Source organism: Coturnix japonica, chromosome 3 (assembly GCF_054131305.1).
Source record: "Coturnix japonica strain WE chromosome 3, WE-NBRP24, whole genome shotgun sequence".
Lineage (NCBI taxonomy): Eukaryota > Metazoa > Chordata > Aves > Galliformes > Phasianidae > Coturnix > Coturnix japonica.
The window spans coordinates 15,761,472-15,775,696 of NC_140665.1; the positions used below are offsets into that span (position 1 = coordinate 15,761,472).

At 38.7% G+C, this 14,225-nt stretch overlaps 1 protein-coding gene across 1 annotated transcript in view; it reads left to right on the top strand.

The window, feature by feature from the left end:
* The window catches only part of LOC107310980 (uncharacterized), a 334,005-nt gene that overhangs the window by 57,559 nt on the left and 262,221 nt on the right, over window positions 1-14,225 (top strand). The window lies entirely within an intron of this gene.

A 14,225-nucleotide genomic window follows, 5' to 3' on the forward strand; every position in this document is an offset into this window, starting at 1 on the left:
GGTGACAGCACTTAAATGGTCTTCTGATGAGCTGGTGACTTTCTGTTACTTGTGTGGGGCCCAGCCGGGAGCTGACAAAACCCTGGTCATGTAGCTGTGACATGATTTTGCAGCCTGGCCGAATGCCAAACAGTCACGAGAAGGACCAACTAGCTCCTGATGCATCTCTTTTTCTTTGCTCTAATCTGCAAGACATTATGCTCTCCTGTTCAAGCTGGCCATACTGAACTGGCTTGACCTAACCGAGGAGATGCCCTGACAATGATTCCTGGAAAAAGATGGATCCCTGGGGAAGCTGGTTGTGTATAATGGCTTGTGACCTCTGGCTGTGGTTGAAGCTGAAATGTCATAGTGGAGTGTGGGTTTCAGAGCTCATGCTTGTGGAACAATCTACTCATGCAGTCTTGGCATAGGTTGGGGATTTAGTGTGAAAGCACCATGTTGAGATGATAACTGGCTCATGGGGAGCTGTACAATGGCTGTGACAGCATCTGGATTGCCCTGAGAGAAGCCAGAGGAAGTTGGGGAGGGAATGTGAAGATTTTTCATTTGCAGACAGTGTCACTGTGTTTGATTGTGTCAGGCTCTTTGGGGACTGGTGGGCTTATGCCTTCTGTGCTAGTGCAGGAAGCAGTAGCCTTGAGCCTACCTGATCAGCTGCCCCCTGCCAGCCCCTCATTGGAGTGGAAAAGGGAAGGCCAGTAGGGACTAGCAAGGAGTAGATGCAGCCTAAATCTGGATCTAGGAATGTGATGATTGTGAAGAATATAAATATGCCAGGATGTCTGGGATGATTTTATATGTTGGTGTAGAGAGGGCATCTATTGCAAGTTGCCTCTGCAGTGAGTTCTGCTTTGAAGTTTTGTCTCTGTGCCTATGACTGTGGTGGAGCTAGAAAAGATGATCAGAGTATTTTTCTTTTAGAAATGTCCTGGAGGGGTAGGCAGTGGGACAGTTCACTTTGTGGCATTAATAACGTGAAAATTCAGAGACAATTGTTGGTAGAACTGGATGCTGCCCAATACATCAGTATTTCCAACTGCAATGTGAGCACCAGCAACAGGAATCCTAGTTTTGTGCAGTTTTTTTATCACTGCCCCTTAGTTGAGCACACATGTCAGTAGTCATTGTGTAGGGCTAGATGGAAAGGCATGACCGTTCTGAAAAGTATTCTTTCTTTATGTAAGCAATGCAAAATTATGAAAGTATCACTGAATATTTTGGCTCATGAGAGTGAGATAACAAAATCCTGAAAACAGGAAAGAAAATGGAAAGGTTTTTGCAGACCAGAAAAATGGGTCCTTGCAAACAGACCTGATCTGTGACAGAATTAAACAGTCAGTGAACTGGATGGATTTTATTGATTACATAATGCTTATAGATGGCAACAACAGGTCTGTGCTCACTTATGAACACTGCATAGACTTGCACTGCACTAGAGAACATGGTCTTGCAAAAACTGGATGTAGAAGAAAATTCATGCTTTTAGAGTGAAGTATAATCTGAGAGAGAGTAAGGAATTGCAAGTACTAAACCCTTTGCATCTTATGGGGAATGGAAAGCTATAGATGTTCTGCTGATCGAGCATTAGTACTCATATTGCTACACTTACACATTTCAGTAACACCAAGAAGATGGTACTGGAGAATATCTGTAAGAAAACTTGACATTATAGTCATTTGCAGAGCATTATATAAGTTTAGAAAGTTGTAGGAATTGTGGACATTTTCCAGACTCACAGCACAGAAGGACTGAGAGCCTTGACTGAAATGATGCTGAAAATGTATCTGCACTAGAGATAGAAGTGGTGAGAGAGACAACAAGGGAACTCATATCTTACCAAATCACTTTTTGTTTCCTAGAGATGAGGGTCTGGCTGGTCTACCACATACAAAGTTAATACAGAGTTAGGGCAAGTGAATACACTGAAGGCTAGGAATACAACTGAACAATGAGCAAGCTGATCTCAGCCAAGGCACCTTTGGTTATTTTCATGTTTCAAACAGCCTTGGCACACAGTGACTTATCTTTCATGGCAACTGGCCAAAAATGCTGAGCAACTTACCTCAGGACATTTATCCTGTCAAGTTGATCTTTCTTTCAGTATAGCGGAGTTTTCTCCACACGTTCAAGTATTCTTGAACGCAGGGAGTAAAACCACACTGAGAGTGCTTTGGCTTTGCCTTCTGATGTTGTAAAACAGATGAATGCTATTCCGTCTGTAGCTTTGTACTTGAACAGTAAATGAGGTCACCAAGTCCAGTTTAGACTGAATATGTCCCTATCAGAAATGGGATTTAGTTAAGAGAGAAATAAATCTCTGTATCTGGTTTGTGGTTGTGTCTCATGGGACACATAGTTCCAAGACTCTCTTGTTTAATTATCTTCCCCAGGACTTGAATAACATCAGAGTTACACTACAGAATTTGCTCTAACATTGTGTTGCTTTATGAATGATGAAGTGGGCAAAACCAGTCCTTTTAGAGATGCAGATTCCACAAGATACCCAGAACAACTCACCTTCAGCCATGCTGAGTGTTCATTCATTCACCAAAATGGATGCTGTCTTCAAAATGAATGTTTGGGGGTGATTTTTATTTATTTTTTTCTGACAATTCTGTGGAAATCAACCCTTTCCTGTACTATAATAAGACAGCTTACTGCTTATTTTTCAATGGCACAAATAACTCATTTTCTTCTAATTTATTATTATTTGGGTTGCAGTCACACTTGCAGGTGCTATCTATATCTAGAGTTCATTTCTCTAGACACTGTGCATCCTCTCAGTAAGAACTGAATGAAAAAGTGAAGTTCAGGAATGACTGGACACATAGGCCTTTTGCATTTTCTTCTTGAAGAGAATTTGAAAGAGCAGGATTCAGAGTTTTTTTGGAGAAGAAAAGGAATTTGCCTAATTGTCCAACAGTCTTATCTCAAATAAATTCAATTTCTTGAAAAGAAAATAAACGGATTTCAATGACATTTTCATTTCTCAAATCCTCCCTCTGAAGCTGATCCTTGGTCTTTGACCAATCCATATCATCCCAACTACTCTTTGCCCTGCTGACATCTCACTTCAGATATCTCAAGTTGGTGGATAAATAGAGTAGTCTCTTTACTCCTGTCACAGTGAAGGAGCACCAAAATGCTAGAAATTCTTCAATAGAAGAAAATAGCAGTATTTTTTAAAATTATCAACCGGTTTCTAATCTGAATTATGTGTGTCCATGTGTATGTGGACTGATGTTAAGAACTGAGAAAGGGTGCAGAAGGGTGATTTGTTTAGGAAAGAACACTGAAACTTCTATGTGTTAAGCTGCATTTTTTAAACCTTTAAACTGCCCTTTACTCCTCATTATTTAACATCACTTCATACCTTCCTGTTCTTTGTATGAAGATGATGAAATAAGTAGTTCTGGGCAAGTTGCTGGAGATAATCGGCATTCTTGTCTTCAGCTTTCTGTATTTTGGTATTTCTGTAGTCTTGGCTGCTTCATATTTAACATATTTAGATAGTGGTTATGTACATTAGAAAACTGATTGGGTGATTCTTCTAATTTCATACATGCATGAAGGGAAAGTGGAAAAAAACTGGCCGATCTGTTTTATTTTGAGGCATTGGAAATCGATTACTTAGACTTCTTCCTAAGTTTGCTTAGAGCTGATTTCTGTGTATCCTCTGTTGAAATCAGAATTTCAAAACACTTGAATGAAGGTAACCAGGTTTAAATACTTAAGGTGCAGGCAATTTCTGAAGAAAGACATGTCTTCCATCAAACTTTCTACTACCATAATAATCTTTATTTGGTATTTTTATCAAATTCTTCACAGTTGTGGTTTCTGTGGAAGGCTGATTTTCTGCGTGCCTTGCTCTGAGACATTATTATTTTCATTCACTCTCAGAAAACAAACATAGTGGAAGTGTATATAAATATTTGCTTCAAACTATTCCAGTAGAATCCAATCTAGTATGTGCAGAATTCTTTTTGTGACTTCAGTTTGATCTTTTCCATTCAGACCAGTACTGAATGACGGTTTAAAAAAAAAAAAAAAAAAAAAAAAAAGAAGAAGAAGAAAAAGAAAAGATTTGGTGAAGAAAAGCATTTGTTATTTGTAAAAATAATATGATTAAATAAAATCATCTGGATTCTGTTGCTTTTTAGCAGTTCACTCCTGTTCAGAAACGGTCTACACTGAATTCAGTTTAATCCTTAGCTTCAGATGCTTGTTATTTTCATAACTATCTAAATTCTTTATAAGAATGGTTTAACACACTTGGTTCCTAGCAAATTATTTCTTTCTCTGAATATTTTCGCATACATTCTTTTCTTCAGGAAGTATATGCAATGGTTTCTGAACAAAACCACATAAAGAATGCAGTCCTGAAGAGACACAGTTAGTTTGCTGGGTTCAGAGGGAACTATTCTTCCCTCACTGACACTGCATAAGTAAAGTCTACATGCTGTGACACTGACTTTGAATTAGTGTAATAAAAAGGTAGATCAAGCATCTTAGTCATGACTGACTATACAGGTTATTATCATATTTTGTTTTACCTGTGACATGAATGCATAACCTTACACTGATGTGTAACAACCAGTACTTCTGAATTTGTATAATGTAAGTGCTATTATTTGAACTTGTCACCATGAGAAGCAGACTGAATGAGAATCACCTTCGTGAAGTGAGTAGCTAGTAATATCTATGAAGATCACAAGAGTATGTACTCCAAACCTCCTGCTCCATTCACACTCATTTTCAGTGTGGAGGTACGTGAGATAACTTGAATATTGAAGCGTGATTTTGATGGTTTAAGAGGACTTCACATGCAGAGAAGTGGTGTTACCTGAGAAGGATCAGACACATCTGCGAACTGAGCGAAGTATCTCATGATTACTGAGCCAAGAAAGATATTTGTCTGCCTGACTCACATTTTATAAAATAAATATCTAAAGGTTTGGTTCAGTTATCCGTCTTTGCCAAGGGGAAGAATGGATCTGAAAATTACATCAAGCTGTCCTTTTCCTTTTTTCTCCTTCTATTTGGACCCTTGGAGTATCTGATATAACATGATATATATATAACATATGATATATGTTCCACTGCATCTGATCTGGGCCCTTGTGCTGTGTGTATGAAGTCCTTTGCTTACTCTTGGATCTAAAAAGGTTCCAAGAGACTAAGCTCATGCAGCTAATGGAGACCTTCCCCATACACGCGTAATTCCAAAATGGTACTTAAAGTAAGTAAATAAATAAATAAATCGGTCTCACTGAGAGGGAAGGGTGTTCTTTCTCACCTAAAAGAACATAGCTCTCAGCTGTATTGTTATTTTCACCAGAAGTCCAGAATAAGATGAGTACTAAGTTAAAGGAAACAATAGGAATGTAAATGTCACTTAAACATCTGCAAGCCATTCTATCCTGAATGCTTGGAAAGTTTACTGTCTAAACACTGCTTTTTCTTATTCCTCCCCAGCTCTGTCTAGCTCTGATTTTTCTCAGCCTTGGGACAGAAGGTGGGTGTGGTATTCAATACCATGCAGTTCGCCACTGCTGCAGAACTCTTTAAAGTCTGGATAATGATACATGCAGAGCAGTTGGAAAGTTCTGCCTTGAGACAGACAGGTGGAAACCTCAGCGAGGAGCCCAATGCAGGAACTAAACTGTTGCATGCATTGCTCCACTAAAATACCTTTCAGTTTGGAAATGGGAAAAATGCCTTAGGCTGACCATTCTCAAAATAGCGTTGCAGACTGAAAGCCAATATAAACATTATAAGCTCTTAAAGTACTGTTGTTTGAATCATGGGTTTGAATTGACTCCTTCACCACTGACAGTGCTTATATCTCACTTTCAGTTCTCTGGAGGATTCTCAGCTTTTTCCACAGAAAGTGTCCTTCATGGAGGTTTATGTAACATGATTTTCTAGAAAGTAAGGGGTAAAAGAAAAAATCTTGACCCCTAGCATACAAAGTACTATGACAGCCCTGCCCATTATCTGTGTTGATTGAATTTTCCTGGAGTTGTTATTATGTATTTGTTTTTATGACAGCAGCACTAATTTATTTTTATTAAAAGCTCCTGCTGTGGTTGGGGTTCCATTGTTATAATCAATAGTGGGTCATGTTGTAATAGACAGGTCCCCTCTGAAATGTTAATTCTTTATTCTCTGCAGCAAGACAACGTATGGGAGGCAAGAGGGATTCTTCTTCCTGGCTGACAACTGGAAAATGTTGGCAGCATGGCAGCATGTGAGATTTCTTAATTAGTCTGAGGCCACCCACAGTACAGAAACTGTTAACTGGGGATTGTGAATCTATCAGCTTTAAGGAAGAGACTGGGTAAAGCAAGTCTCACGTAAGACCAGTTTGAAAATTAAACAGAGAAAGCATAGAAAAATGTGCCATATGCAGCATACTGTGTACACTGTCAGTGTTGTAGGCAGTATCCATTTATTCACGGTGCTTTATATATATACATATATGAACACTTGCCCTGGCCTTGATCAAAGCAGAAAAACTGTAGATTTCAGCAGAGAACAGAGTTTGCTGAAAATACAGACAATACAGTTCTGAAATGACAATTTGCCTCCAAAAATGAAGACACTTCTGCTACCACAAGTAGCTTTTCTGATGTGTTCTTCTATCTCTGCAGTAGGAATGAATGTAGACTTGTCTGGACTAAACTGATCTTCACACTGTATATCAATATAGTTTCTTAACCCACTGATTTATGTATTTATCCTTTTATCTGCAGAAATGCATGCGCTCACAATTAGTTGAATGGTGCTTTCTGGCTCTCACCAGGAGGTCAAATAGAAAGTGTAATTATAAGCAAAATAGTCTAGCAGTATTACAGTGTTAGTAGTATTACCGGTTCAGAAAAAGGATGAGATCACTTATAGACATGCTTTGCAAGAAGGTTCACAGTAATCTGCAGACATTTATTTGCCCAGATGAGCTTATAAGTTGTTGATGTCTGGCTTCCATTTCTTTTGCACTTTGAAGAATAAAGACTTACTAATATATATGCCTACTATTGGCTGGCAGGGACGGCTTGAAATCTTTTATCCTATGATGTAAAATTTCATTTAGTTTTTGTTACAACTAGATAAAACACATTTAACTCATGGAGCATAAACCATGGCTTGTCATCATCACGTTCAGGATGCTGGCAAGTGAGTTGCCGTTCCACAGAAATATGCAAAGTTTGCATGAAACTCTTATGCAGCTTTCCAAATGTCTTTGTCAGGTTACCTTGGTAAGGCTATTGCCTGATTCTTGCTGTGTCCCTATGGATTGGAGATGCTGTATCCCAAGACCAGTCACTCATTATGAATGTCTGACTCGTTCCTTGAAAATATATGCACATATGCTGTCTTGCGTTATGTATGGCAAACTGTTAATTACAGTCTGAACCTCTGATTAACCATCTGAGGCAAGCGTCAGGTCAGCTGTGGGAGCACAGGTGAAGGTAATTCTGCTGTGCCCCCAGAAGGGGTGGAGCTTGACTCCACCTCTCCTAGATTTCACTCAAGGGCTGACCACCATTAAGGTAGGATCTCTTTTTGGAGATTGCTCCTTTGTGGAGTTCTGGTGACAAACCTCAACGTTTTCCATCTTGACTGAAGGCCTCAGAGTTGGTGAGTTTTTCCTATAGGTAACCTCTGGCTATCTATTTATAACTATTCTTGCATTATTTCAACTGTATGCGTTACATTTTTTTAGACAATGTATTGACTGAAACAATGAATGATGTGATAGAAACCTGTCCTTTTTTCCATGTCATCAGCTCCAGAATCTGAAGGAATAGGGGAGACCTCTGCAAAGGACTTCTTGATCAAATATTTTTTCTGAGTCTCAGCAGGAGGGCCATAAGAATCAGACGTGATGAGTAATAACTGCAGTCTGTAGAGGAGGAATAACATCTGACATTTGTAGCATAAAAACAATGATTTTTCTAACCTTATGGCCTAAATTTCTTGAGTTTCTGCCCTTAGAGGTTTCCAAGACTCAATCAGACAAGCCCATGAGCAACTTGATTTAATGACACCGGCTCTGAATTGAGGATTGGAGTAGATGACTTCCAGAGTTCCCTTCCTGCTTAAATTATTCTGTAACTTTAATAAGATTATCCTATACTTTAGTACTTATTGTGTCATGTGTGATATGTTATATAATATTGGTAGGGATTTTCTGATTTGTTGAAATTATTCACACCAGAGTGTTCTTTGAAAAGGTTCTACTTGTGTTACGTTACAAAATATAATCTTACTGTCTATGTGCTGCTTGTCATATCAATGTTTGACTGAATTCTTGGCTGCTGTAAATCATTTTAGCTATGCAAGTGGTTAGTTAAAACAGACTTATTTAATTTTTATATTTTTCACATGGCAAATAGAATTCACGATTGCTCCTAATTTCTTCCTTACTGCTGCTATGATTTATAATAACCTCCACGTAAATGAGAGCTGGACCCTAGCATGCTTCATTTTAATACTGAAGTCCAAAGTACTTATAACATTAACTGCTTTTGATCTGCTGAAATGTCACAGGTCTTTAATGGCAGAGAATTTGCCATAATCTGCAGTGTTGTAGGGTTGACCAATTGGAGTTTAAACCTCTGAGATTTGGCTTTTATGTACCACCAAGCATTGGACGCATGTAATCTTGTGGGAACAGTTTGGTTCTAGAAATCAGGAAGTATTTCTCTAAGCTGCTGATTGCTGGAAGAGTATACCACAGAAAGTCTAATTCTCTTTTGTTGTTTTTGTTCCTAAACAGCTGTTTCCTGGACATGGCTGGAAACAGCATAGTGGACTAGAAGAACCCCAGATTTGGCTCATTTTGACTGCTGTTATTTCTCTGTGAAGTAATAGCAGGTTGTAGTTGTGCCTAATGATCATTGGTGAAAAAGAACCAAGACAAATCATACAGTTGGGGATTAAGAGGTTGTGCTGATGATGAGTTGTTGAGGTGGTCATACTTGAATGTCGAAAAGAAGCTTAAAATTCTGGCTCTTCAACAAATAACTACTGCTGTTTAACTAATGTAACTGGTTAAAATCTCCCTAGATTTTAGGATCTTAATTATATTGCTCTGGCAATCAGCAAAATGGCCATTTCATGTGGACTGGAAGACATCAACAATACACACCCACTGTCCACATTTGGCAGATTGTTTTTTTTTTTAAATGTGAAATAGCACATTCCAGGAGAGCCAAACCAAACCCAAAGTGAAGACAAAACCAGAAGGACCATTCAGATGGGTGTGACACCATATCTATTATTTGAAACAGACCTCTTTTTCAGCAGGTCTCATGACATGCTCATCCAAAACTGGAATCTGTAAGTAATCAAGTTTATGGTAACAAATGACTCAAAGTGAGCAATTCTCTCCCTGGTTTGGTTTCTTTAAAATTTAATTTAACTTCTATTGTGAGATAGAAAGAACAAAGGAATTAATGATGGTCTAACCTAAAACCTCTAAAGTAGAGTTCCATCACTGGTGATGGATAGTGTGCTGTGGGCATGTTAACCACAAAAATATATGGGTTAGGTTGATGAACACCTTCACTCAGGTTTATCTCAGGCACACTTGAGACACGTCAGTCCCTTGATGGAGGATTTCAAAGCATGAAAATATCGTAGTGTTCCAAAGTATGATGACTGGAGCAATTGGATGGCCATCCAAAAATGTAACTGTTATTTATGTATAATTTCTAACTACTTTATCATCAATTGCATGACTGAAACAGTTTTCAAAGTTAAACTCTTAGAATCTTCCATTTTGTGCTCTGTAACTAATGTGGAACTGTTCATACTAATTTTTGTTGTTTATTGACTATTTGAAGATGCTTTTATAAAGTATTCCAGAGTAGTTTCATTGTTAATAAATGAAAGTCATTGTTAGACGTTATAATTAAAGACTTAAGTTTTTAAAATATAAAAATATTAGCTTGTACAATCAGTAAGTCTACAGAGGCTGGACTTATACAGATGATGGAAAAACAATAATAAATGAGAATGCTCACCAGTGTTGAAGGCTTCCTTAGTGGCAGTCATCCCTTAAATGGTGTCTAGGAGAGGTGCAGCCAGGCTCCACCCCTTCTGGTACCACAGCTGAATTACCTTCACCTGTGTTCCTGCAGCTGAGTCCTTGCTTGCCTCAGATGGTCAATCAGAGGTTTAGGCCATGATCAACAGTTCCTACACACTCCACCCCTTCATGGCATGGACCAATGATTAGGTTAACTAAATGGTAAGCTTTTCTTATTACAGAGATCTGACACATCACGATGCTTATACAGTTTCCCATCATGATGTATGTTGACACAATTTAAGATGAGCAGTGATTGTTGAAGGTTTGTGTTCTTCTATAGGCCAGCGCTTGATGGTGTTACTGGAGGCATGTGATCATGAGGTGCAAGTTTATTTATGTTTTATCAGTTCCATGTAGGTCATCACTGGGTGTTGCACATGATGTGGCAGCAACACTGGAGCACTTTGAGGATATTTATTCCTTCTGGTGGTCCTGGAACCTCAAAGACTCAGGGGAAGTAATACAGATGTTTTGAAGGTACTAGGAGGGCAAGATACAGGCTGTATCAGGAGGATTTAAACTAGGCTATCTTTTCAACCCAGGCCATTCTGTGATTCTATGAAAGCTGTGATGACCTATAGTGATGACCTGATTTTAAAGCTGCGACTTCTCTGGCACTGTTAAGCTTCCTCATGGAATAAGCACGTTACTCACATTTCAGTCTGGCTTTAGTGTGAAGCTGACTGTATTTATGGGGCAGTCCTTCCTGCTTAGCTGTTGCAAGTCTCACTCTATAATGAATACTGAATGTTATCTGTGGACCCTTTACAAGTAGCGTCCAGTGCTCTGAGTCAGACTCCGATCTGTCTTCTCCAACTTGAGACAGTGAGGTGTGACTGATGGTGACCTTTCTTACAGTTTTTCAGAATCTGACAGCCTTTCAGGTATCATATGTTTCCTTTGGGCATACAAAAGAAAATTTCTTTTTGCAGCAGGAAAGACTTGTTACCTTTTACAGATGAAGCACTAATCAGTTGGAGTGGGTTGGTGCAGGAACAAATATAGATTTGAGGCCACCCAGATTGTCTTGAAAAAGGATCACAAGACTTCAGTAAGGTATAGCAAGCTGGTAAATGACTCAGTGATATGATGGGATCTAAAAACAGTGATGGCTTTATGTAACTAGCAGAACGTTAAGCAAGCTAAAAGAAATGTCTTTCTACTAATGGAAAGAGCAGTTTTCTTTTGTGTTCATTACATTGGTGTACATTTTTCCTTAGGAAGATGCTCTCTATTTGCAGACCAGTGCATTTGCCAAGTGCTGCTGCAATTAGAGTAGTAAATATTTGTTTTTGATTGGAAGCCCAGTAAATATTTGTGTATAACCCATGTGAATAGCTGGAGCCATTTTAGAGCTACAGCTGAGCAGACATAACCCTACACTGGCCTTTCTGGGAAGTTTTCTTCTGTTTTTCTGACAACTGAGTCATATAGTTTTGTTGGTCAGAACCAGAACCAACTGCCATGCTCTTCACCTTCCAGAGATCTGAGACATGAGCTATGCAAAAACACAATAATAGGGACGATTCCCAAATGTTTGGATTTGTCTGAGCTTGAATTTTAAATGGAGAAGTCCTCATGCAACTCTGCATTATGGACCTGTCTCTAACTGTAAGGTCAGTCTGTGCCATAAATTTGGCATGGCTTTATTTTATTATTATTTTTTTTCCTGTCAGGAAGATATGGTGGCAGGACAGAGGAATGGTTATTTATGATCCATTGAGAAAGAATAGGGTTGCTCCTTATTCTTTAATTTACTCTGGGACTTCTGGCTCTTTCAATATATTTCTGGCTTTGTTTGTTTCCCAGATATGCATATTATATTCTACTGAAATCTGAAAGGTCTTCTCTTTTCTGTGTCTAGAAATTATCTTGCTGAGACTCTACAGAAATTACATAATTATTACATAATTTAACTACAGTTGTATGGCTGCATCAGTGTTTAGCTGTGACTGTGGTTCAGTTCTGAATTCTTCTCTATGACATCTTCCCAGTGGCATAAATAATGTAGTCACAGAATCACAGAATTACCCGGGTTGGAAGGGACCTCAAGGATCATGTAGTTCCAACCCCCCTGCCTAGCAGGGCCACCAAACATACACCTTTACTAGATCAGGTTGCCCAGGGCCCCGTCCAACCTGGCCTTGAACACCTCCAAGGACGGGGCATCCACAACCTCACTGGGCAGCCTGTTCCAGGACCTCACCACTCTTCTAGTAAAGAACTTTCCCCTAACATCCAACCTAAATCTTCCCTCCTTCAACTTAAAAATAGTAGTCAAAATGCCTTCTTAGTTCTCTAGTATTAATAGAAGCCCAGTGCACACTTCAGTGTCATCAAACTGATGAGAAAACTGAGTGGAAATCAAACTGTAAATGTGTTCTGTTTCTGTGAGCTGAACTCTTGATATGCCGAGGGAGAGCTGATGCAATAAGGTGAGTGGGGCTGCAGTGCATGTTCAATAGGCAGGAACAGATAACTGCTTTCATTGCTGCTGATAGGCCTTGCAGAAGGTCTGTCTTCTTATGTGAGGAGTGTAAGAACTGAGGGCAAGCCTAGAGTATAAGAACAAGAATGGGAAGAATATGGAAGTGTGATGATGAAAGAACAGCAAGATTGTGCTTAACAATACAAATGTGAGCATTAACACTGAAATAGCAGTTCACTCCTGTGAATCTGTGTACAAGATTTGTATTTTAGGTGGAAGTGTTCCACAGACATTCTTATTTCTTGCTTGTTCATCACACCACCTTTTCTTTTGCTTGAAAGGCCATTGCCTTCGCAGGACTCACTCAGTGTTTACTTATGTTCTAGCATAATCTAACCATATCCCCAGGAACTTCCTAAATATGTGGCATGTCTAAATATGAGAGACATAGCCGGATCTTTAGTAGGTGGTATGTAAGATAACTCCAATTCCATATAAGCAATATCCAGATTTGCAGCCCACTAATTCCAGTTCAGCACAGATCGTAGAATGGTTATCTGTGGTTATGTTAACAGACACATAGGTATGTGGCACTAGTGTTTTTTATCTTTATAAAAATACCTGCATCAAGCATATACAGAGACAACTCTCTAACTCCTTCGCATACCTCTCCTGAAAGGTTAATTCTATTTTATAACTCTAGACTTATCGTTCAGCAGTGTATAATTAAATTGTGACATTTTGGGTCATTCACTGAATGTGAGCAGTTGTTGAGCTTGATGGTTGAAAATTCATCTTTCAAAATTTACACATAGGTGATGCACTAGGTTCTAAAACTTACAAGTTTTTATATGATCATATAGAAATGTGTACCTTTGTAAACTTTCAAGCGCTTCTTTTTATTTTTATTTTTTTTCAGACTTAGCACTCTAAATTAACCTGTAAATTATTTGCATTCTTATCATCCTATAAGTTCATCAGCCAGTTCTGAATGAAACTTAAGCCTGTGGAGCTCAGCTGAGAGGCTGAGGAAGAGGGCTGCAATTGTTTCCTCTTGGTATATGACTTGAAGACCTAATACCTCCTCACAGGGATGTGGCATTTTGCTGGATATTCACCTCTAGTGACTGGGGAAAATTGAGAGGTTGCATTTTTATCTTGCATAAAAGTTAAGCAGTTCACCTTCCAAATGCTTCTAAATGCTTATGAGCAAACAATCTAGCAATGAAACATTCACCTTGACACATTCTTATTGTGACTTTTCCTCAAAAGTAGGAGTCTGGAAGTAAATCTAGAGAAAACATGATCCCTGAGAATTTTCAGGTGGATTCACTTCATGAATATTTCCATGATATGGGCTCTTTACTTACCCAGTCAAAAAAATCTATCTGAAGGGAATGCAGGTCTTCTAGGACATCATCTGGCTCATGGCAGGATTGAATCAGTCAGTCACCCCTTAGAGATTTTCTTTCTACTTGTCCTTAATTCTCCTAATGGTGAATGTTTTGTCCAAGAAAAATATTCCAATGCTTCGCTATTCCTTTACTCCCAGTGTTTTCCTTAATATGTATAGCTTAATCATATTTCTACTTGTTTTAACCACCATTGATTAATTCTTTCCTTTTCAGCAGTTTGTTTCTCTTCTCCTTAAGAAATCCCAGTTTCGTAGTCTTTGTTTGGCAGTTCATGATTTCT